The following is a 25,243-nucleotide window of genomic DNA, read 5'->3' on the forward strand; positions in this document are numbered from 1 at the left end:
AAGACAAGTGCTGTAGTAGACACATTGACTCACCTTCTAACCTACCATGTTCTCAAAGAAAATTTGTCCAAATCTGCTTAAACAAACAGCGTAGGTATCAAACGACCTCAACCAGGCTGACAAGCTATTTGGTGTGGATCTGTGATCACACTTAAAAGATCTCAAAGAGATAATCTCTTCTAAAAATATGGAATTAGGTTACTGAAAAAAAAACAAGTCTTTCTGTAACAGTGTATCCTCAACTATAAATAGTCTTGCTAACACAGCAAAAGTGAGAGTCATGGTCATCCAGTGCCATGTACAAGCTACAGTTCTGGGGATCATTAGTGAAAATCTAACTGCAAAGAGGTGGGAGAGGGAAAAAGAAAATAGAATAGTAAAGAGTCTAGACATATGACTCCATGTGACAGACAAGATAAAGCAACTCTGTGAGACCTAGAAGATAATGGGACTCTATGAGACAGAGAAGATATAGATTTCTACTAGCCTTACAGAAGCATTGCTGCACTTTATTCTCTGCTTTGGAATTAAATGTTTCCTTACAATAGCACCCTTTTATAAGCATTTAAAATGATCTATTTTGGACACAAATATGCCATATCTAGAACACATGCACATCCTTCTCTAAATACTTTTCATGCACATAATCTACACCACACTGTGTGTGTACAAATTTCTACAATCTGGATCTTTCAATTCTATTCACATTGGTTTTGAGATTTTTTTTAAAAGAAGGAATTATGCCTTCTATATTTACAAATATGCTACAGACACTAGCATGCTTCCAGGCAAACCATTGCCATAAGAAACAGATTCATTTGACCACTGACTCCTTGTTAAACTCTTTTTAGTCAATGATGGTTGTTAACCATGTGGAAGATACAGCAGCAAAAATGTTCTGTAAGTTTCAATTTATTCTAAAAGATAAACTACACTTGGGACTGAATGAATTTGGAAGACCTGTTAGCTAGTACTCATTATTCCATGCCATCAGCATGTTCATACATACATATAACAAAGAAGAATTTCATTAAGCAAGAGCCTATGTGTTATTACTTGGAGAAATAGCAAAGGAAGAAGCTGACTTGATGAATTCTAACCTTAGGAATAAAATACTTAATTGAAGGAAGTCTAACGATACAGATAAATTCACTTCGGAAGTTTTCTGAAAGTTTTTTTTAACTTGGCCATATTTATTTCTTTTGCATTGTTTACTTCATAGAAATTAAAGGGAAATTCTTAAAAACAAAAGTGTCTACATGCTTTTTTCCCTTGAATTGTATAAGCCTAATAAGTATGTTTGAAATGTATAAGATTTCATTTTCAAACCCATCATAATTGATTCATGTGCTTCAAAATAGAAAGAAAAATCTATATTATGTATACTGATAAAAAAAATGTATTCAAGTTGTAAATCATTAAAACCCAAATGCCCATATTTACATATACAGCATTGGGCATTTTTTTATGCTGCGATCATAGGAACAACAGTCTGGAAAAAAGCCAGAAGCAATGGCTCAACTATGGGTAAAAACCACCTCATGTCACAGAAGGCCAGATGTTGAGAGAATTTATTACATTTCCCAAAATACAATCTATTGTAAACATCCATATATACAAAAGATTTTACACTCTACATTTCTTATGTAATGCAATTGCCCTACATTAATTTACTGAAGTCTTTCTGAAACAAGTCTTTGTTAAAGGGAAATATTCTGCTTAAAATCTTTTTTTTGTTTCATTGAAATGATGTTCCTTAACCAATCCCGGCTTCCAAACTAACTACTTGTTCCTCCCCAGAGGTTGTGTGAGGGGTTAATTGGTGGGAAATGATAGATACTGGTTCATGTTTCTCTTCTGGGAAAAGAACCTGTCAAAATTCCTGAGCATAGAGATTTCCTTTTATTCTCTTCCTCTCCACTTGGTCCAAGGAGATGTAATAACATGGAATGGTGCTTATGTTCCGTAAACTCAAATTTAGTTCTAGGAAGTCTATGGCAACTAGCACAGTGGAGGAAAGAGGATGTGGACATGTTCATGGTGGCTCTCACCCTAATGTGTTTTAACCTCCCCTTTGCTGGCAATTAATGTGAAGTTTGGGTGGATCCATTTTGACTTGTTTTCCTTATTTATCTAATTTTCTGCAAATTCGCCAGCAAAGTATGCATTCTTTATTTGATCCTGCAGACAGTCTGACAGTGAACAGTGTATAAAGCAAGATGTATTTTTATATGAATTTGAAAACACAGTTTTAGATCACAAATTCTAAGAAATTTGCCAATCGGTATTAAGAAATTACTGATTACTCATTGAGAACACTAGTCCAGCTATGATGTTTCCATAATTATTGAAAGAAATAACATAAATTTATGCATAATTACTTGAGATTAAGAAATGGATACTCCATAATATTTGGTGCAGTCAAATACAAAGTCATGTTTAAGTACAAAATTATGAATTCAATTAATAATTAAAAGATTATGCTCATTGGGAAGGTATATCTAAAGCAGTAAATGGCTTTTCAGGTGATTAAACATCTAAATGACGCTTCACACCAAAGAAGAAAGGTTTATTGTGCCTGTATTCCTTAGCCTGAATAATATTCCTCCAACACAATAAACGTAATTCAGTGAAACTAAAATAGAAGAGAGAGTGAAGTTCATTTTGTTCATGAAGCTCTGAATGGCTGGCCTGACTGCTTTCTTCAAGTTACCAGGGATATCACAGCAACAGCAAGAAAGAGGTTAGGTGAGGAATGAAGTGAGGGCGGGTATGAAAATGGAATCACTATGAGAGGCTGGATTAAAGAAGTGAATCATTTTCACTCAAAATGATCTGTACAGAAAGGCAGTGATATAATTAGACATTTTAAAGCTAATAAGAATTTCAGGGTCATTTGTGAGTGGGAGAATGAATTTTATAAACTAGCACTGGCTAAACCCTTCTCTGAACATAGTACAGCAATTATTCTCCCATAAGCCTTCACAGGATACAAATTAGATAGTGTACAAGTAATTATGGATGAATGTGAATATGCTGCTTGGTGATGAAATGTTTTCATAGAAACAGAATGAAATAATGGAAAAAGCATTCTTAACTTTGAATAGATATATCCAAAGATAATGTGCACACTACAAAATGTTTGAAAAGGGTGTTTCAGTAATGTAATCATAAAGGGTCATTTACAGTGGATTTTTCAAAAAGGTCTTTTTATTGTGATATGTAAGGGAATTGTATAGAACAAACATTAAACATGTTACAGCTATTCACAGCTGTATGGATGCCAAATAAATACATTCTGTTCATTATAAGACTTTGATTTTTAAAAATCCATGCAGTTAGATATGTATAGTACCATTAATAAAGACCTTATATCTAATGAAACTAAACACTGAATTTCTTTCCATTTCTACACATTTTTACAGTTATGCTTAATTTGATTAAATGTTTTAAAACACCTACACTCAAAAATTGATAGATACGTAGTTTTTAAAACATTGCTGTTTGGCCGTATTTATTCCAGCATCCTTGCTTTACCATTGCTTCTTAATCCTTTGTGCATTATCTTCTCAAAGCCAGTTGAACCTGTAATTTCACAATTCTCATGTGCTGTGGCTCCAAGGAGCACTGCCACGCTCGGTGCAAGAAAAGGGTCCTGCATTTGGAACCTCTCTGACAGAATGACAAGACATGTTCAAGAATTAAAATGAGTTTTCTGCATTCACCCAACTCTTTGTACTCTTCAAAGAAATACAAAAGAAAAATCAGTGTCTAGAAGACTGAACATTTTCTACATTCAAGGTTCAATCACAAAATAATTATTTGAAATACCTCCTTAGTAATGCACTCTATCAACTTCAGAAATATGTCCCAGCTCCAGCCACTCTCTTTATCAGAGCTTTGCTTATTACCTCAATGAGAGAACAATGTTATCAGTTGAAAAAGGATGGAACCTCCAGAAATATCACCAATACATGAAAACTCTTATCAGGGTAGCCCAGCAGGTAAAAGCTTCGTCTTGCCAATCAGACAAACCTACAATTCTTGACTCTACCCCTTTCAAGATGAATGACCTTTGGGAATTTAATCTTTCTTGGCCTGTGGGGGTTGTTGTGGGAATTAAATGAGATGTCAATAAATACTTAATCAGAATGCACAGCTACTCCTCTTAGCTTCCGGCTCCTCTCCTAGGAGCTGTGGAGATGCTAGGCTCACTATTAAAGAGTGGCTAATCAATTGTATGGCTATTCACAATGATCTTACTGTGTTGTCAGATATGTTTTGTGCAATTTGGTTCTAATGATGTATCAAAGCTTGTAAGTGATTTTATTTTTAATAAATTGGAGAGGGCTCGAGGTATAGATGTATGAAAGTCACTTTCAAAATGCTAATTCATGAATGAAAGGGGTTGTGTTACAGCTACTGCACTGGGAGCTGCACACAATCCTGTTCCTCCAAGGGCAGGCCTCTCACAACAGACATAAATATCATCTCATTTTGTGTTTTGGATTCAAAAGATCAAAAAATTCTCCAAAAGACTGTCCATAAACTTCTGAGTTTTTAGTTATGCAAAAATGAGAATATGTCAGCAGAAGAAATGGAGAAAATTCCACAGTAGGCTTAAGAACAATTATTTGGAGGTCCAGAAGTAAATTAACTCAGTTGCCTTTTTATGGTTTTTACCTGACTCTATATTTGGTAATATTTTGGGGCACAGGAGGAAGTTTAAGGAAATTGAATATATGAGGTTATATTGTGCCTAGTGAAGTAGCATATGTTCATTCAACAAATATTAAGTTCTTTCTATGTGCCAGGCACTTTCTATTCTAGATGCTAGTGTGTGGAGCATAAACAAAACAGACAAATCTCTCTGCTCTTGGAGCATGTATTTGGGTGTGTGTATACATATGGGATAGAAGAGATAGCATTTGAAATGACTGAGAGAAGATAAACTATTCAACAAATGACACCAGAAAAAGCTGCATAGCAAATTAGAACAGAATAAATTTGAATTGAAACCTTGTATCTTACAAACACAAACATCAAGCAAATACACACGTACGAATCCAGATGGAGCAGAGATGCAAGTGTATAAAATGGAACCAGGCTAGAAAAAATTCTGGAAAAAATGTTTTAATGATTTTAGAACAAGAAAACCTTCTGTACATATGAAATAGTACGTAGAACTCATAAAAGGTAAAGATTATTTACATGAAATTATTTTTAAAAACCTTTGCATTGGAAAACTTGTGAAAAGGTAAATCAATTGTCTAGTTTTCTTAAGACATAAAATTCTCTTAATAGGAATAAGATCAACCACCCACAGAAAAATAGCACAAGCACCAGATTCTATGTAGTTTATTGATATATGGGAAAACTTATCAGAATTGTTGGAGTAGAAATGATCAATAAAAAAATCACTGAAAATATTTTTTCTCTATATTTGGATTCTGATTATCTTATGTTGCCTTTATTCTTTAATAAAAATACTTAATAGGAAATACTGACTAAATGGCATTGAGGATTTTGTACCCTGGATAAATCATAAATAATTTTTTGAATCGGTATTCAGTTAAAATAATTTTTTATATCCACAAACTGTTGAATTATATAGCTAAACAATTATAAGAAAAATCTTCATTGTTGGAACATATTAACACTTTCATAAATTGTAACCATAGCACCTAGTCATTTTTCTTTATATTAAAACACCAAGATTACATGAAGCATTTTTAAGTGGTCTCCTGACTCCTAGTGAAACACAAAAGGAACATTTCATGTGGTTGTGTCACATTTCAAATAATTGTGATGACTAGAGTACCTTGTTACAAATACTAAATGGCATTAGTGATTAATATTTCATATTTCTATTGTGCATTTTATTTAATGAGCTTTAAAAACTCCAGTAAGAATTTCAGTTGTCATCAATTTCATATTTTTGTGTAAATGTCTTTATAATTTAAAATTTTATTTAAATGTAAACCGTTTAAAAAAATTAGTCTTTATAACTTTATGAAGACTCCAAAGTTACTTAACCAAAAAGTTTGTAATTGAAACATATGCTAAGCAGTACCTCAAATATCAAGGATACAGGTGGTTCTTATAAAAAAAATTTAAAGAAACTTCAAATAAGATTTTGAACCTTTAAGCAGAATTTGAAAGAAAAAAATATGCATTGCAATATATCAAAAGTGAAAGCCCAAAGACTTACCAAAATCTATAGATCTTTGTCCTGCATTTTATGATATTTTTCATACTGGTCTATATAAACAACTTTGAGCTCATATTCTGCAATTCTACAAGCCTCAGGGAATATTCAGGATTCTTCCTACTGCAAGTGACAAAAGCCCAGTTCAAATTACCTTAAGAAAATAAAGGAATTCAATTAGCTTACTGGCTTCAGAAAGGGTTAGATCCAGGAGCTAATAAGACAATATTAATTTAGCTCTTTATATGATAATTTGGCAGACATTTTCTATATTCTGGCCTCCAGCAGCTCCACATTCTATTCTACCAGCTTTCAGCTTTCAGGCCAGGAATAAGAAAAAACATTTTGGGGACTGAGTATTGGCACTAGTCCATTCTAGTTTAATTCATGATATCTCAGGTATGAGTTACATGCTGACCTTCAAAGCCAAACTGAACCTTGTCCACTTCGACAGGGGAAGGAGTGGCTTCTCATGAGTAATTTGAGCTACTTTCAGAAGAAAAATGAATGTGGTACTAGAAAAATTTCCCCTTTGTATAATTCCCATAAAATATTGATTCATGCTTTCTATTGTTTTGTATTTATACTTCCTCCTGAAACTGTTATTCTTTCTTGGGTTATTGGGAAAGACACTTAATTGTTCTTTTTGACTTGCTTTCTCAGTCTTGCTTTCTCTTACATACAGTTTCCTTGGTATACCTAGAGTGACAAACTTAAAGAATAGAGGTAACCAGGTCACCATTCAAACTCAGATGTCCATCCTTAGTCTCAAATCTTTGATACGTTCATTCTCCTCATTACTGTAATACTCAATTTTAGAAGGTAATGTTTCCTCATGACATAAGAACAAAATATAAAAGATTAAATTACTTGTGATATTATCTTCTCTAAAACCAATTGATAAGGTTAGGCTTTGTGTCCCCACCCAAATCTCATCTTGAATTGTAATCCCCATAATCTCCACATATCAATGGAGAGACCAGGTGAAGGTAATTGCATCACAGGGAGGTTTCTCCTTGCTGTTCTCATGATACAAATGAGTTCTCCCAAGATCTGATGGTTTTATAAGGAGTTCTTCCCCCTTTGCTTGACACTTTCCTTCCTGCTTCCTTGTGAAGATGCCTTGCTTCCCATTTGCCTTCTGTCATGATAGTAAGTTTCCTGAGCACCCCCCCCCACCCATGATGAACTGTGAGTCAATTAAACCTCTTTTCTTTATAAATTACCCAGTTTCAGATAGTTCTTTATAGCAGTATGAAAATGGACTAATTTAATACAAGTCTGAATGGGGCTGAATTGTTTTTTCCACCTGATAAAGTTCTTCCAGTACAGCTGAGTTGAATATTTGTACAAACATTAATTCACAGGTATATTAGAATAAGATACTTTATAGGACTCATAATAAACCAAATTCTCCAAAGGGAAGCCTTGAATACTGATTTTTTTTTTTTTTTGTCTGTAGTGTACAAGAAGTTTGAAGTTTTTCGTTACAAATGAGATTAAACTATGATAATTTTCTGTATGTGCCACCATATTTTCATGCAAAAAAATCTGTGCTACTTTTTTAATAAGGTTGACTTATGGCCTTGAGAACATTTTTTTTCACAAAATAAAACTATTATACTCCATTGGGCAATTTTGAATTTTTTTAAATACTTAAAGAATTATAATCATGCTTCTCTTTTTCAACTTGTAACACAAAGGCAGCAACTATACTTGTAATAGATTCATTTAAAAACTGAACTTGATGAATGTCTAGTAATGTTGGGCAATACTACTGTTTTTTTAACTAAGATGGTTCAATGGGTACCTGATCAGTCAGCACATACTCATGAGATAAAATATACATAAAATGATATTCAATTAGATTATTCAGTGCCACATTACCACATAAGTTTATTTAAATTTTACTTTTAAAGTAAAGGTGAAATATCCATAACACCTGGCAAACTATGAATTGGGTATAATAGAATACATAACAAAAAAGCTTAGGGAACTTACAACACAAATTCTTCAGTGCATTCACCTCTTAGATATATTGGTAATCAATAATTATTGGGTTTTCTTTTTCCATCTTGACTTTTTTTGCATCTTCATTAGCATGCAGTTTGCAGTAATAATTAGGAAGATGAGCTTTGAAATAGCTGGTTTCAAATACTGCCATAAGCTTCATGCTCTGAAAATTAACATTTCTGTGCCTCAATCTTTACATTGGTAGAATAGAAATAACAGGACCTACTCTGTAGGGTTATCAGCAAGTTTATGTGGCATAATAGGAAAGTATTTAGACAGAATTGCACACATAGTATACACTCTATACAGACTAAATGCCATTTTATTTATGCAGCTCACCTGATATGGGAAGAGAGTTCTTAGACTCCAGATAACAATATCAACCAGATCTAGTAAATAAAGGCAGAGACAGTCTCCATTTAAACTAGTACATTGCATCAGACTTAATATTCAAAACAGTAAGATGCATTGAGAAATAGAATGAGTGTTGGTTATCTAAGGGATAACACATTGAAATGTTGTGAATTTATAGAACACCTTTGATACATATATTTTAATGTATGTTCTGGATCTCCACTGCAGCTCTCAGAAGAGGGGTAAAAGGATTGACTTTAGGAAGTCTGACAAGTCCTCTCTCGCAGCAAGAGTTAGAGTGTGAGGATGTGTGCAGCTGCGTTTAACCCTCAGGTTTAGTGATGGGAAATTGGTGAAGTTTTATCTGTTGGCTCAGTTCAGTGGTAAACTCAAGTGTGGGCTATGTCTTCCATATTATTCTGCTTTCCCAACAATGAGTTATTTAATTCTGCACTTGGAACATTCAACAAATAACCTGTGGTTTTCAGAAATTTTTATGACTCCAGGTCATAGAATGAGAAACGAATAACTAAAAATTAATGAGACATTTTTGTAGTTCATACGTATCTTCCACTGTGATGGAGCTTCCAAAGAAGAACAGAATATACTTCTCTAACTCATTAGGAAATACTCAGCTCAATATGAGGAAAAACCCTTATCATTAAATTCACTTTTTGGTAGACATCAGCAACAAATATTCTTGTTGGGACATCTATGTAGCACCAACTCATAAATTAGAATAACGTTTGAAAGTTACTTGAATTCACTATTCATTCTAATGAATTCTTGATTTTTATTCTCTATCTTTAAATGTCCACATCATCTTTGAAGTATTTTGTTTAGTCTGGAGAGGTACAAAAGCTTTTGAAATAAAACAAAAGTAGGTTGGCAGATTTCACAAGAATATTTACTATAAAAAGATATATTTTCAGAAAGTAGCAGCTTTATAACATCAGATTAAAATAAAACAATTGTGTCAGGTAGAATACGTCATCTCTTAAAAGCTCTGTTTCTTATTAGACTCATTTTCCCTTCTATTTCCTCTTTTGACTTCAGTTCATCGAGTAGCATTTGCGTTCTTTATGAAGTCATGACACATCAGATAATCTTTCTACATGAGCCTGTGGTGCATGCTGTCAATGTAAATTTGAGGGTGCAAACAAAGAAGTTTAAAATTTTCAGAAAGCAACATGACTCTCTGCTCCTCATCAGTCTAGCCAGCAGGAAGGTGATGAGATAAGGATGTGACCCAGATAAAAGCCAGAGAGGGTAGAAGTAAAGTCATCTGGATATCCAAAGGTGTCTTTTTGTGAGGTTAGGGATAGTGGAGAGTTTGCATATTGCTGTTGTGATTCCCATGAGAAAGGGATTTCGGTGATGCAGGAAGTACAGGAGAGAGCGCTACTGACAGAGTTAAGGAAGTATGGCACTGCCCGTCCGAGACCTCGAACCAAACATGACCACATGATTTTGCGTCTCAAGCTCACTGAGCCTAGGTTTGCTTATCTTTACATTGGTGATAGCTACCTGTGACAGATGGTATTTTTCAAAAAGATCCACAACAATATTTCTGGTCCCCACATGCTTTTCCAAAATTGTGCCTCTGAAACAGAGGTCATTATTTACCCACCTCTGGAATCTAGACAAGAGTTTCTGACAGCCTTTACACTTTAGGTAATACGACATGGTTTCAAGGTTAGGTCATGCTCTCTTGGGGATGTGAATGTTTGACTCCCTGAGGCACTATACAAGTCTAGTTTCCTGAGTCTAGCATGAAAGAGAAACCATGTGGAGAGACCACCAGGAACTGCTTGCATCTTCCCAAAGCACCAGGCTTGAGAATGCAAAAATCTCCAGACTACAATCTTTTTTTTTAATTGTATTTTAGGTTTTGGGGTACATGTGAAGAACATGCAAGATTGTTGCATAGGTACTTACATGGCAGTATGATTTGCTGCCTTCCTCTGTATCACCTATATCTGGCATTTCTCCCCATGCTATCTCTCCCCAACTCCCCACCCCCGGCTGTCCCTCCCCTATTTCCCCCCAACGGACCCCAGTGTGTGATGTTCCCCTCCCTGTCTCCATGTGTTCTCACTGTTCAACACCCAACTTTGAGTGAGAACATGCGGTGTTTGATTTTCTGTTCTTGTGTCAGTTTGCTGAGAATAATGGTTTCCAGGTTCATCTGTGTCCCTACAAAGGACATGAACTCATTGTTTTTGATGGCTGCATAATATTCCATGGTGTATATGTGCCATATTTTCTCTGTTCAGTCTATCATCGATGGGCATTTGGGTTGGTTCCAGATCTTTGCTATTATAAACAGTGCTGCAATGAACATTTGTGTGCATGTGTCCTTATAGTAGTACGATTTATAATCCTTTGGCTATATACCCAGTAATGGGATTGCTGGGTCAAATGGAATTTCTATTTCTAGGTCCTTGAGGAATTGCCACACTGTCTTCCACAATGGTTGAACTAATTTACACTCCCACCAACAGTGTAAAAGTGTTCCTCTTTCTCCACATCCTCTCCATCATCTGTTGTCTCCAGATTTGTTAATGATCGCCATTCTAACTGGTGTGAGATGGTATGTCAATGTAGTTTTGATTTGCATTTCTCTAATGACCAGTGATTATGAGCATTTTTTCATATGTTTGATGGCCTCAGGTATGTCTTCTTTGTAAAGTGTCTGTTCATTTCCTTCACCCACTTTTGAATGGGCTTGTTTGTTTTTTTCTTGTAAATCTGTTTTAGTTCTTTGTAGATTCTGGATATCAGCCCTTTGTCAGATGGATAGACTTGCAAAAATTTTTTCCCATTCTGTTGGTTGACGATTCACTCTAATGACTGCTTCTTTTGCTGTGCAGAAGCCGTGGAGTTTGATTAGGTCCCATTTGTCTATTTTGGCTTTGTTGCCAATGCTTTTGGTGTTTTGGTCATGAAGTTCTTGCCTACACCTATGTCCTGAATGGTTTTGCCTAGATTTTCTTCTAGGATTTTTATGGTGTTAGGTCTTATGTTTAAGTCTTTAATCCATCTGGAATTAATTTTAGTGTAAGGTGTCAGAAGGGGTCCAGTTTCTGCTTTCTGCACATGGCTATCCAGTTTTCCCAACACCATTTATTAAACAGGGAATCCTTTCCCCATGGCTTGTTTTTGTCAGGTTTGTCAAAGATCAGATGGTTGCAGATGTGTGGTGCTGTCTCTGAGTGCTCTGTTCTCTTCCATTGGTCTATATCTCTGTTTTGGTACCAGTACCATGCTGTTTTGATTACTGTAGCCTTGTAGTATAATTTGAATTCCGGTAGTGTGATGCCTCCTGCTTTGTTCTTTTTGCTTAGAATTGACTTGTCTATGCGGGCTCTCTTTTGGTTCCATATGAAGTTTAAGATTTTTTTTTTTTTCCAGTTCTGTAAAGAAGGTCATTGGTAGCTTGATGGGGATAGTGTTGAATCTAAATTGCTTTGGGCAGTATGGCCATTTTCACGATCTTGATTCTTCCTAATCATGAACATGGAATGTTTCTCCATCTGTTTTTGTCCTCTCTTATTTCATTGAACAGTGGTTTGTAGTTCTCCTTGAAGAGGTCCTTTACTTTCCTTGTTAGTTGTATTCCTAGGTATTTTATTCTCTTGGTAGCAATTGTGAATGGCAGTTTATTCTTGATTTGGCTCTCTTTAAGTCTGCTATTGGTATATGGGAATGCTCGTAATTTTTGCACATTGATTTTGTATCCTGAGACTTTGCTGAAATTGCTTATCAGTTTCAGGAGATTTTGGGCAGAGACAATGGGGTCTTCTAGATATACAATCATGTTATCTGCAAATAGAGAGAATTTGACTTCCTCCTTTCCTTTTTGAATACCCTTTATTTCTTTTTCTTTCCTGATTGCTCTGGCTAGAACTTCCAGTACTATATTGAATAGGAGTGGTGAGAGAGGGCATCCTTGTCTAGTGCCAGATTTGAAAGGAGATGCTTCCAGATTTTGCCCATTCTGTATGATATTGGCTGTTGGTTTGTTGTAAATAGCTTCTATTATTTTGAGATACATTCCATCAATACCTAGTTTATTGAGGGTTTTTAGCATAAAGGGCTGTTGAATTTTGTCAAAGGCCTTCTCTGCATCAGTTGAGATAATCATGTGGTTTTTGTCTTTGGTTCTGTTTATGTGGTGAATTATGTTTATAAACTTGCATATGTTGAACCAGCCTTGCATCCCCAGGATGAAGCCTACTTGATCATGTTGGATAAGCTTTTTGATGTGCTGTTGCAATCAGTTGATTATTTTATTGAAGATTTTTGCATCTATGTTCATCATGGATATTGGCTAGAAGTTTGTTTGTTTGTTTGTTTGTTTGTTTGCTGAGTCTCTGCCAGGTTTTGGTATCAGGATGATTTTGGTCTCATAAAATGATTTGGGAAGGTTTTCCTCTTTTTGGATTGATCAGAATAGTTTTAGAAGGAATGGTACCAGCTCCTCTTTATAAGTCTGGTAGAATTCGGCTGTGAGCCCATCTGGACCTGGGCTTTTTTTTTTTTTTTTTTTTCATGGTAGGCTCTTAATTGCTGCCTCAACTTCAGACCTTGTTATTGGTCTATTCAGGGTTTTGACTTCTTCCTGGTTTAGGTTTGGAAGGACGCAAGTGTCCAGGAATTTATTCATTTCTTCCAGGTTTACTACTTTATGTGCATAGAGTTGTTTGTAATAATCTCTGATGATGGTTTGAATTTCTGTAGAATCTGTGGTGATATCCCCTTTATCATTTTTTATGTCATCTATTTGATTATTCTCTTTTCTTTTTTATTAATCTGGCTAGTGGTCTATTTTGTTGATCTTTTCAAAAAACCAGCTCCTGGATTTATTGATTTTTTTGAAGGGTTTTCTGTGTCTCTATCTCCTTTAGTTCTGCTCTGATCTTCGTTATTTCTTATCTTCTGCTAGGTTTTGAGTTTTTTTGATCTTACTCCTCTAGCTCTTTCAATTTTGATGATAGGGTGTTGATTTTAGATCTCTCCTTGCTTCTCATGTTAGCATTTATTGCTATATATTTTCCTGTAGAGACTGCTTTAAATGTGTCCCAGAGATTCTGGTACATTGTGTCTTCGTTCTCATTGGTTTCTAAGAACATCTTTATTTCTGCCTTCATTTCATTGTTTATCCAGTCAACATTCAAGAGCCAGTTGTTCAGTTTCCATGAAGCTGTGTGGTTCTGAGTTAGTTTCTGAATTCTGAGTTCTAACTTGATTGCACTGTGGTCTGAGAGACTGTTTGTTATGATTTTCGTTCTTTTGCATTTGCTAAGGAGTGATTTACTTCCAATTATGTGGTCAGTTTTAGAGTAGGTGTGATGTGGTGCTGGGAAGAATGTTTATTCTGTGGATTTGGGGTGGAGAGTTCTGTAAATGTCTATTAGGTTTGCTTGGTCTAGGTCTGAGTTCAAGTCCTGGATATCCTTGTTAATTTTCTGTCTCGATGATCTGTCTAATATTGACAATGGGGTGTTAAAGTATCCTACTATTATTGTGTGGAAGTCTAAGTCAAGTTCTTAATGACTTACAGACTACCATCTTATTGCAACCGCCTGACAAGACTCTACACCAGAACCACTCAGTCTAGCTGTTTTGAATTCTGAATGCACCAAGACCATAAGAAATAATAAATTATCATCATTTTAAAAACACTAAAATTGTTGTTTTAAAACAAAGTTGTGATTTGTTCAGCAATCGATAACTAATACACTGCCATTTAGTTAATTTGGAAAGATTAGAAAGTACATTTAAAACTCTGTTTAGAGTAGGTTCTCAATAAAAGATGTTTATTAAAAGCTATACATGCTATCTGCATTTATAGCCCTTCCTTCCATCCTCTACCCCCAATAATTTTTAATAATTTATATAAAGAAAAAATGTTTATCTTCTGTAATTTTTTACTATATTGAAATTATTTGCCATGCATAATTTTTCTATAGGATATAAAGCATCTGGTAAAGAAAGCTGCAAACCTTTTTCTAGTGCCCTTCTTAGTATATCTGGGAAACTGAGGGTTGAATCAAATTATGCCTCCATTTATTTTTTTATTAATTATTCCAGATACTCTAAATTTACACAGCAAGAATTTTTGTTATTGGGGTGAGGGATATTACAATTATAGCAGCACAACCAAATACAATTTATTAGGATATTCTAAACAGTAAAAATTCTATGTCATGGCATTCTATAATTAGTAATCTTTTGGGGGCATAATGGACCATGCACTGATGCATATGCTACAGGTGTATTTAGCTAGTGGAAAGAAATTCCTTATGGTTAGAGACCCTTGAAAGAGTGCTGCCTTGCCCTGGAGCTTAGTTGGGCCTTGAGAGGAGATGCAAACCTGTATACATTGGCCATTCTAAACAGAGCGAAAGCCAACTGAAACCATCCCACATAAAGAAATAGAATTGGAGCTTTTGCTCCTGAGAGTGAGGAAACAGAAACTTTGGAAAATTAGATTGTTTATATATGTGCTATGCTATTTCCTTCCATCTGAACAAATATCAGTGAGGTCTGCTGTATATTCCAGTTATCACCCAGGTATTTTGTCAACTTCAGACATGAAAAATGATTTGAAAAGGACTTTATCTTAAAGATGGGAAGGAAAAACATCCATTTACCTCTTAAAGGTCATTTAGTTGCTTAGCACCAAGGAGACATTACCTGTCTACTCTTTGAAGACAGCTGAACTATGTAGAAAATTATGGCATTCTGATTTCTATTAGTAAAAATGCCATATTTCCAGCTACACTAACAAATAGGAACAGCAAAGTAATTAAGACTAAAGTATTGCATACTTCAGGTCGACTTAAAATCCTCTTCTGAATGAAGTTGGAATGATGGTGTTTTTCACAAACGTGGCTACTTCTGTTTCAAATTAGGACCTGGCAACTCTGTGATAAGCTGATATATATACTCAATAGTTGTGTAAAGACACACGATTTGTATGGAGAAAGTAGCCGTATTGATTACATTTTCAGCAAAGTGTAGTGTTGGCATTAAAGTCTATCTCATGGGCATTAAAAGCCATGTTTAACTTGAGTCATCACAGTTTAAAACTGTTGGAAGGACTTCGTAGTTTTGTATTTCTAGGGTTCCTTCATAGTATAGTTGGAGCTACAATTAGAAATAGCACACAGAATTAAAAATCTTTGCTTTGAAATTTAATACAACTGAAACCAAATGCTAGCTCAGCAATTAACTAGTTAGGTGAACTCGATTAAGTTCCTTAACTGTTTCAAGACATGGTTGATTTTGTTCTGACAAATGTGGATAATAATAGTACCTACCCATGAAATTATGCTGAGGATTAAAAGGGATGATTCATGCTCATGATCCAAAGTAAGGACTCAATAAATATTACCTACTAATTTCTACACAAGGTCATAGTTATATACTATCACAATGTGGAGCCAATTTCTAATGACTAATACAACTAAAAATCATTGGAGCATTTTATACTTTCAAAGTGTTTTTACATGATTTATCATATTAAACTTCCCGCCAACCCCTAGATATGGTTTTGCTGTATTCCCACCCAAATCTCATCTTGAATTCCCACATGCCATGGGAGGAACGAAGTGGGAGGTGATTGGATTATAGGGGCAGGTCTTTTCTGCACTGTTTTGTGATAGTGAATAAGTCTCATGAGAACTGATGGTTTTAAAAATGGGAGTTCTCCTGCACAAGCTCTCTCTCTGCCTGCTGTCATTCATGTAAAATGTGACTTTCTTTTCTTACCTTGTTCTATCCAAGCTGGAGTGCTAGATTTGAAATAACAGCAGGGCAACAGATAGAGCAATAGTTAGAGAAAAGGTTTGCAAACCTCATTGGGCCTAAAAATACACATGCAAAATAAAACTTTACCTTTTTTTTTTTCTTAAGAGCGTAAGCTTTTTTCAACTACACATTTTGCTTTTCTTGAGTCTGCTTTATTGTGGGGTCAGCTCATTTGCTGACTTTTGTCTGTTTCACCCTGAATATTTTATCTTAAACACTGGGCTGATTTTTCAAACAGATCTATGTACAGAGCAGAGTTTAAAAGGCACAACGTCAAGGGTCCTTGAGAAATTTTGAGTAGAGTAGTCAAGTAACAAGGGCACTGGAAGCTACAATTAAGTAGACTTGAAGAACCATAAAGAGTTGATGTGAATAGCAGCCCGAGAGTGTTGTCCATCTTAGAATTGTGGCTGCAAAGCACTGAAGATTTTTCCACAGATTTTCTATCTCAGTTACACGACACATGTGTCTTGTACTTTTTAATATTCTTTTATAATGCTGTAATGTCCATGATTCACAGAATATTTATAAGGGTATAGATACTGCTTCCAAACAGTTAGGCTCCCTTTCTATGACAGCAATGCTTAAAGTGACTAATTGCATATCTTATTTATTTGTGGATTTTTCAACAATTAGTCACCATTTATGGACCAAGGCAAATTTTGAAATAGTTTTATATACTTGTACAGAGATAGTGATATCATATGAGGTGTTAACAGTATCTCTCACAATGCACTCCAAGGACCTCCCACGTAAGTCTACATTAAGAGTGAAGGCTATTGCTAGCTACAGTTACAATCTTCAAGAGAATGAACAGGGACAATGATGGTCATTGAAAACCTTTTATACAACCCAACCTTGTTATACTAAAAAGAAATTTCAGTGTAATAGTCACAAAGAATTTTACATTGTCAAAGAAATTTCCTATTATAGAAAGCGGTGCCAGGCTCCAGCATCCCTCCCTAGCCAATGACACATCAATCTTGATTCCTCTGTGATATCATCTACCAAGTTGTTAGGGTCTTGTCCATTGTGATTCCAAAATATATTCTGAAGCAATCGCACTCTTTCACCATCTACACTGCTGATGGGCTTGCCTAAACACCATCATTGCTAGCCTGGTTTACCTTAACCCGGTGTCTTCATTGATTGCCACTCCATTCTCTGTACAGCGCTAACATTTAAACCCATGCTATTTATCGTGGCTTGCTTGCTTTTTGGAGTCTAGTCCCTGCCTTGCTCTCTGACTTTATCTAATATTTGCCCCAGCTATTCTGGGCTTTTTTGTCTTTGAAAATTTGACATCTTTCTTGCTTGGTAGTTCTCATGATTTCTCTACCTTTGCATGGCTGGTGCTTCTGCCCATGTTGGTCTCTTCCCAACAGCAGCTTCCTCAGAGACCTACTCTGGCCTTCTTTTCAAAGTCATGTATTGCTTTATGACTCAGATACAAGAAATGTACTGTCAGACGATTTTTGTCATTGTGTGAACATCATAAAGTGTACTAACACAAACCTAGATGAAAGAGCCTACTACACACCTAAGCTCTATGGTATGTGGCCTACTGCTCCTGGGCTACAAACCTGCATAGCACGTTACTGTAAGGAATACTACAGGCAATTGTAATATAGTGGTATTTGTGTATCTTATGGTATCTAAACATATAAAAGATATAGAAGTACTGTATTATATGGGACCACCATCATGTATGTGGTCTATTGACTGAAAAGTTACTGTGCATGGCTATTTCTCCCAAGGCATTATACGTGACTGTTGAACTTTTGTCATCACATTTGTCATCTGGCTTTATCTTGGTAATTTTACTTGTTGCTATGTCTGATATCTGGAGTATTACCTTTGTGAAAGAAGGGCGTCTGTCCTGTTCACTTGCTTACAGACCAGTGCTGGATACTGTTCATAGCAGGCAATAATCAAATATTTTTTGAATGATTGAAAGGGACTATGAGATAAGATGCAATAAGAAAAGGAGGGTTTCATGAATATGAATAAGTTTTCAGCAAAGTATAATGAAATATTTATTAAGGAAGTAAAAATTTGATTGCAAGCCTTAACAAAAGACAGGGTTAGTTGAGCTTAGTTTCTTGATGAGAGGTGTGAAATGGAAACACTGAGAATACAAACATATTTTTAATAATTAATGATCATTAATGTCCTCTAATCAGGGCAGAACTTATTAGTTAAACAAATAGTTATCTTTCAGAATTAAAAGGTAAATAGAAAGATAATTTGTATCTTTGTTTATTTTTTTCTCTATTGTTTTGAAACAGGAAAGAATATTCCTTTTGTGAAAGTGAATACGCAAAGAAATGCACCTATTGGCAAATAAGCCGAATGTCCTTATAAAATATCAGAAGACATTTAGAAGCATTCCACAACCTAAGTGCTGTTATTCCAGAGTCCAAAAGACCCAAATTATATATAAGTTGTTGTCTTGGTTGTCCCTACTCATGAAGCCATTTCTTAATCTGAAATTTTAGAAATTCTGGCTCAATGGAAAGAATTTCATGTTTGTCTCTTGTTTTTATTGTTTTGGAAATCTCAGTTGGTTTTGAATACCCCTAACGTTCTGTATTTGAACAGTCATTAAGCCAAGAGTTGATAGATTTGGGAGGTGGACTCTTGCAATAGGCGACTGTATCTTACAGGGTCAAACAAACTTTGATTCGTACGTCAGTCATGTACTGGTGCTCTGAGCAGGTTATTTCATTTCTGCAAGCCTTAGTTTCTCACCTAATGGAGAGTAACACATATTACAAGGTTATTGTAAAAATTAAATGAGATCGTGGCTGTCTAACACAATGTCTGGTATATTGTCATTTCCATCCACTTTTACTCAGTTCTGACACTTACCAGCAATGGGACCTTGTCAATGCACTTACCGGGGTTTCAGTTTTACACTTTCAAATGAGAGAATAATAGCCTGCATGTTCTTAAGAGGATTTTTAAAATCTAAGTGCCTTGCGTGTACAAGTGATCAGTCTGATCATTCAGATGGAAATGATATGTTTTCTTCCATGTCTCTGATCACCCCTTCACATTAATTTATATTTTATTTCATCTGTTTTCCCATGCATTAGTGCGAATATTAGATGCTTTCTTGAGAAAGCCATGTCTATCTTTCAGACATGTCAAGTGCTAAGTTTTTTTTTTAAATCTCAGCAGCCACAGCATGTTACATAATGTAGGAGGCAATGGTGGTCCTCTTGGTAATATCCTTAAGAGATTCATACCAAGAGTTTTGAATTTTCTAAATAAAATATCATTTTTTAAATGTTTTAAATTTAATTTCTAAATAAAACATCACTTTTAAAAGGTTTTAATTTTAGTATTTCTCTGTATTTGAAAAAGCAATTTCAGAAACAGAACACTTGTACACCATAAACACTTTTGCTTCTTCAAGTTCAGCCCACTTACCTACTCCTACATGAGAACTCAGGTACCGAGAGATAGCAATGGATGTTCCCTCCGCATTTAAAAATCTCCTTACTTCAGTTTCACTTCTGCAGTATGCTAGAACCCAACTTTACTGGATTCTTTTCACATTTTGTCAAGTAAGACTAAAACATAGATAAAGAAATACGCAGTTGAAAATGCATTTGTATTTTAATCGAGAACTGTGTGTTCAAAAATTATCACTCCTGCAAACAGAGACAGTCATCAATCATAAGTGCTCCTTTGTATCTGCAGCAACTTATTACAGGGAAAAGAAGTATCTCTGGATTCTGAGAAATTTGCTGTCAGAAATACTGCATGGAACTCCTTTCCTTTTTTAATTTCCTGCTAGCCTCCAAAAGGAGAAATGAGGTAGGAGGGATGCTTTTTTCTTCTGCTGAGACCTGAAAATAGAGAGGAATAGACATTAATCTGTAATACTGTCATTTAAATCAATACTCTGGAAATGATATTAGTCATTACTTTTATTGTTTAGTATTAAAAATCATAGCAAGATGGGTTTAATACTTAATAAATGAATGTATGTATATGAGTGTAGATAGGTTTTTGTGTGTGTATAATTTGATTCCTACAAAAACTCTTACATTTTAATTGTGAATCAGAGAGCAAGACACTTAGGACAGGAACCCAGGGCTTCTGCCTCCTACATCATTACCATATTCTTTATTTAAAAATCAGAGATTTGGTTAAAATAATACAATTTGAGGGATCTGAATAACTGTATGTATACATACATGTGTACACACACAGATAGCACAAGAGAATTTTTCACATCTCATCAAGATGTTGATTTACCTTTTGTGATTTTTAAACAATAGTTTTAGTACTTAATACAGACCTACCTTCAACCTGTATTTTCTGTATTGAAATTATCAACTTTGAGAAATGAGCAACAATTTAAATCCCCAGTCAGCATAAACTAGATGGTGAGACAAAGGTCATCTGCAAGTTGTACTCTAAATGTTAAATCCTTCCATGTGCTTCTATTTTTATTTCACATAATATGCAAACATCATCATGGTAGGAATATTTTCTTTTTTTATAATTCCTTGAAAGTATGAGAGAAGAATACAGTGATAACTTAGCAAAACATAGCATCTGAATCTAATTGTGTAGGTTTCTAATATCCAACAAACACTTCAGTTAACTGTCTCCACATTCTTCTCATATTAAACTATGAAATCAAGAACTAAGCAGAAGAGCATTTCAGTGGAAGGCTGATCTCAGAAGCAATTCCCACATCTACACCATCCAGAGCATGTCCAGTCTCAAATGAACACTTAGCAGTTTTCATCCTTCAGTATTTATTTGGAATACATGAGAAATGAGCAAACAAGTTTTACAGCCTTGGAGATAGGGAGTGTCTTTTAAGGGTTAAGAGTATGACATTTAGAGTTAAGGAAACCTAGGTTTATATTCAAACTTTCCCACATGAGCTTAAGCAACCCTTTAGTCCTCATTCTCTTCATCAATAGAATGAAAATAATATGATCTATCTTGTTGGATATGTTTTGTAAGGATTATCAATTAATATATATTCAATATACTAATCAGGGAAATAAAATCTAAAACCACAATGAGATGTCCCATTAGGAAGGTTATTACCAAAATGACAAAAGATAATCTTTTATGTATGGCTAGGATGTGAGAAAAGGGAACTCTTGTACACTGTTGGTGGGAATATAAATTAGTACAGCCAGTATGGAAAACAGGATGAAGTTTTCTCAAACTAATAATATAGCTACTATATGATCCAGCAGTTTCATTTCCGAGGGTTATATACACAAAGGAAATGAAATTAGTATCCCAAACATATGCTGCACTTCCATGTTCATCACAGTCTTATTCGCAATAGACAAGATATGGAAGCAACCTGAGTTTTCATCAGTAGGTAAATGGATAAAGAAAACAAACATAATGTATATATACAAGGAAATACCAGGCAGCTGTGAAAAATGAAGGAATTACTGTCATTTGCAACATAGATTAACCTAGAGAATGTTGTATTAAATAAGCCAGGCATGGAAAGACAAATACTTCATGATCTCATACATGAAATCCGAAAGGCTGAAATCATAAAAGCAGACAGTAAAATGGTGGTTTTCAGGAGTAAGGGGTAGGAAATGGGGAGATTTTCGTGAAAGACTACAGAGTTTTAGAGAGGATAAATAATTTCAGGGATGTATTGCATAGCATTGTGACTACAATAATAATGTATACTTAAATTGTTGAGAGCAAATCTTAAATGTTCTTGCCACAAAAGTGTGTTAGGTGATGAATTTGTTAATTGAGCTAATCATTTCATAATGTATACATATGTATCACAACATCACATTGTATGCCATGAATACCTAGAAATTCTATGTGTTATTAAACCTTAACAGAAGTGAGAAAACTTAAAAAATATATAACACTTTGACTAGTATCTTGGTCACTCTTGATAGTACTTAGTAATCATAATTTTGTACTTGATAATACTTAGTAATCAAGTAATCTTGACATGGTCACTCTTGCTAGTACTTAGTAGTCATAATTTAATCACATTATCTGTGCTTCCTTTGATACTGTTTACCTTCTGCCCACTACTCATTCAGTGAATATTTATTGAGTGCCAACTATGTAAGAAGCTTAGTCACAAAGGCACATATCTGTTCTTATGTGATTTTGTAATTACTCTATTTGTGTTAATGTATCACTCATAGTTTTTATTATGTATTCTCTACATTTTCTATTTATTACTTTAGTTATGCCATTATTCCAAATAGTCTCAGAAATAAATGTAAAGTTTTGACTGATAAATGATTCAAAGAAGAGCAGATCGATGCTATGAGGACCTTGTTTTCCAAATTGAGGAGTATACCTGCTACACAGCTATTACCCAGATTCTCAGGGCTAGAAAGAATTGAAAAGACACCCAATTAACCAAGTTTGTGTTTGTAGGTTATTCTCTTTAATTATTCTCCTCTGTACATTTTCTATCGTTTAGTCTAATTAAAGTCCATTTTCTCTGTTCCTTGTCACTTTCTCAACTTACTATAAGATAAATAATTATGACCCAAAATAAGGTGGGGATATAAATGGGAACACGATATAGTAATATCTTATTAATCCAATGCTAGTTCATTCAAAGTAACATTCAAATCGAATCAACAGTTATTTCCCAGTCAAATAGAAATGGTTTTCTCATTAACATTGTTCACTTAATACAAAGCACGCATTATGAATTCTTTAAGGCAGAAATTAGATCCCAAGAGGACCCTGCATTATTAAAGAGGTAAAATAATTCCAACAGTTGCCATGAAACAGCTGTATATCAGCTACAAGTGAAACCATATCTGTGAACCACTGTGATTACTTAAGACTGCAGGATTTGGTTCATGGAAAGTCGTTCATTCACCTCTCCTCTTTAAAACAAATATTGGGACTACTTTTTAAAATCTGCAACATTTTTCATAGGAATGACTTCCCTGCTTTTTATAGCATTCAGTGTCTGGTACAGAATTAAATAACTTTAATAATTAACAATACATTGAAGAAGCTCTTGTTGAACTGTGATCTAATTTTTCAGTGAGACACTTTTTTTATGATCTTGAATTTCTAAACACTGAAAATTTTCCATTGTGATTGCTATAAGTGTACTTGGAGGAAAGCACTGGGAGATACAGGTCTGCATTTTTGAGAGGGACATTTCTTCCTCTTTGGGGTCTTTGAAATGGAGCTACTATAATCTGATGTTCAGATCTCTGATGTTTGTTTTCAGACTTAATACAATTTTAATGTTTAAGAACCTGAGGATGATTCGATTAGAAGTGTTATAAAAGCACAAATTATTAGGATTGTTCAAAATGTTAACTGCATCATCTCATTAAAAAGGAAAATCTTGTTTTAGTAGGAATCCCTGGGGGTATGGATGGTATTTCTCTTTTACAACTATTAAACAAGCCACAGGTCGACAGTACAGTAAGCATGCTTTGAGCTATCAGGGAATGATTTTACATATGACCCCCTCTGTTCTAGGAACTGTTGAGAACAATTATTCCCTGCTGTGGCCCAAGTTGTGTCAATATGAAAATTCATTTGGGAAATATGTAAATCATTAGAAAAGGTTTGCAGTATTTCATCCCCCTAAGGATAAAATATAACTTGCTATGTCTCCATGGTGATTTATGACTCTTGAATTTCCTTGGGATAGATAAACCATGTGCAGTTTAACATCCTATACTCTTTAAATGAACCAGCATCACAATCTCCCCATGATCTATTTGCATCACAGAGAGGGGTAGATCTGAAGATTACATCACAAAAGCATGTGACAGCAGAATCTGTGTTTTATAGTAATACATATAACTACAATTTCATGAAAAGCCAATTCAATTCATAGAAAAGGTATGACAGCATTAACTTTGCCATTACATTAAAACAGGCATACTTTCAACATGTTTTTTATTATTCTTATGCACAGTTTCCTAGATGCAAACAGGAAACAGATATCTAAGACATGACCCCTATTTTCAAAATCATAGAACTCAAAATCTTTATAAGTTTAACTTACTCTCTAATTTCAGGTCCATCAAACCAGAGTGAAAAACAAGGAAACTAGCAAACATATAAGAAACCTCTCTTCCTCCCAGATTTTCTCTTAAAACAGAGCTAATGTTTACAGACTTAAGAGCTAGTAAACCCTATTTTATGCCAGACAGCCAACTGCAAACTCCTCCTCCTCTTTAAATATATTTCAAAAGCCAAAAGAAGTGAAGAATCGGCTAAAGCACCCCTGGGCGAATCCTGGTGCTACTCACACTGTTGATGTCTTTAAGGGAGATCCTGGAACTGTTTCCGGTTCTGTACAAGGAAAGGAGGCATTTCCTTTTCTGCAAACCCAAGATAGTGAAACTCTCCACCATTATGCTTACCAAAGTCCTGCTTATCCTCCAAGGTTTGACTCCTTCTCAAACATAAGGAATTAGTCTCACCCTTCTGTGTCCTCCCAGAACTTGCTACACAACTTATTCATAGCTTTTGATGATCCCGCACCATGAGAAATACACATATTCCTATCTCCAGAGCAAGAATACAGATTGCAAGACAATCCAAATCTCATTCATTCTTGTATTTCTACAGTTTACAAAAGTACATGGCATTCATGAGGTACATAATGAGTTAAATACTGGGCCACAATAAAAGTTTGAAGTGATGGATATCACCAGATTTGATCATTACACATTGTATGCTTCTATCAGAGTATCATATGTACCCCATAAATATGTACAACTATATATTCATAAGAATTAAAAATATAACTTTTAAAAGTAATATTTTGCATTTTGAGGTTTTCCCTTCAGGAAAAAAAAAATGGGCCATGAATTGTTTTTAATC

At 34.8% G+C, this 25,243-nt stretch overlaps 2 long non-coding RNA genes across 8 annotated transcripts in view; one reads left to right on the plus strand and one right to left on the minus strand.

Annotated features, from left to right (window-relative positions):
* LOC128931509 (uncharacterized) overlaps positions 1-25,243 on the plus strand; it is a 156,421-nt gene that overhangs the window by 59,431 nt on the left and 71,747 nt on the right. The gene's annotated exons all lie outside the window — the stretch shown is intronic.
* Positions 3,193-25,243, minus strand: part of LOC103790014 (uncharacterized) — a 350,259-nt gene continuing 328,208 nt past the window's right edge. For 2 of the 7 annotated variants that reach the window (XR_004742150.3, XR_013525837.1), the window contains 2 exons: positions 6,212-20,250; positions 3,193-3,672 (listed from right to left, as the gene is read on the minus strand). This is a non-coding gene — a long non-coding RNA (uncharacterized LOC103790014). Of the gene's footprint in view, positions 20,251-25,243 lie in introns of all 7 variants that reach the window. The other 5 variants (XR_004742148.3, XR_013525841.1, XR_004742151.3 and 2 more) reach the window with 5 other exon arrangements.

Source organism: Callithrix jacchus, chromosome 1 (genome assembly GCF_049354715.1).
Source record: "Callithrix jacchus isolate 240 chromosome 1, calJac240_pri, whole genome shotgun sequence".
In the NCBI taxonomy this organism is placed as follows: domain Eukaryota; kingdom Metazoa; phylum Chordata; class Mammalia; order Primates; family Cebidae; genus Callithrix; species Callithrix jacchus.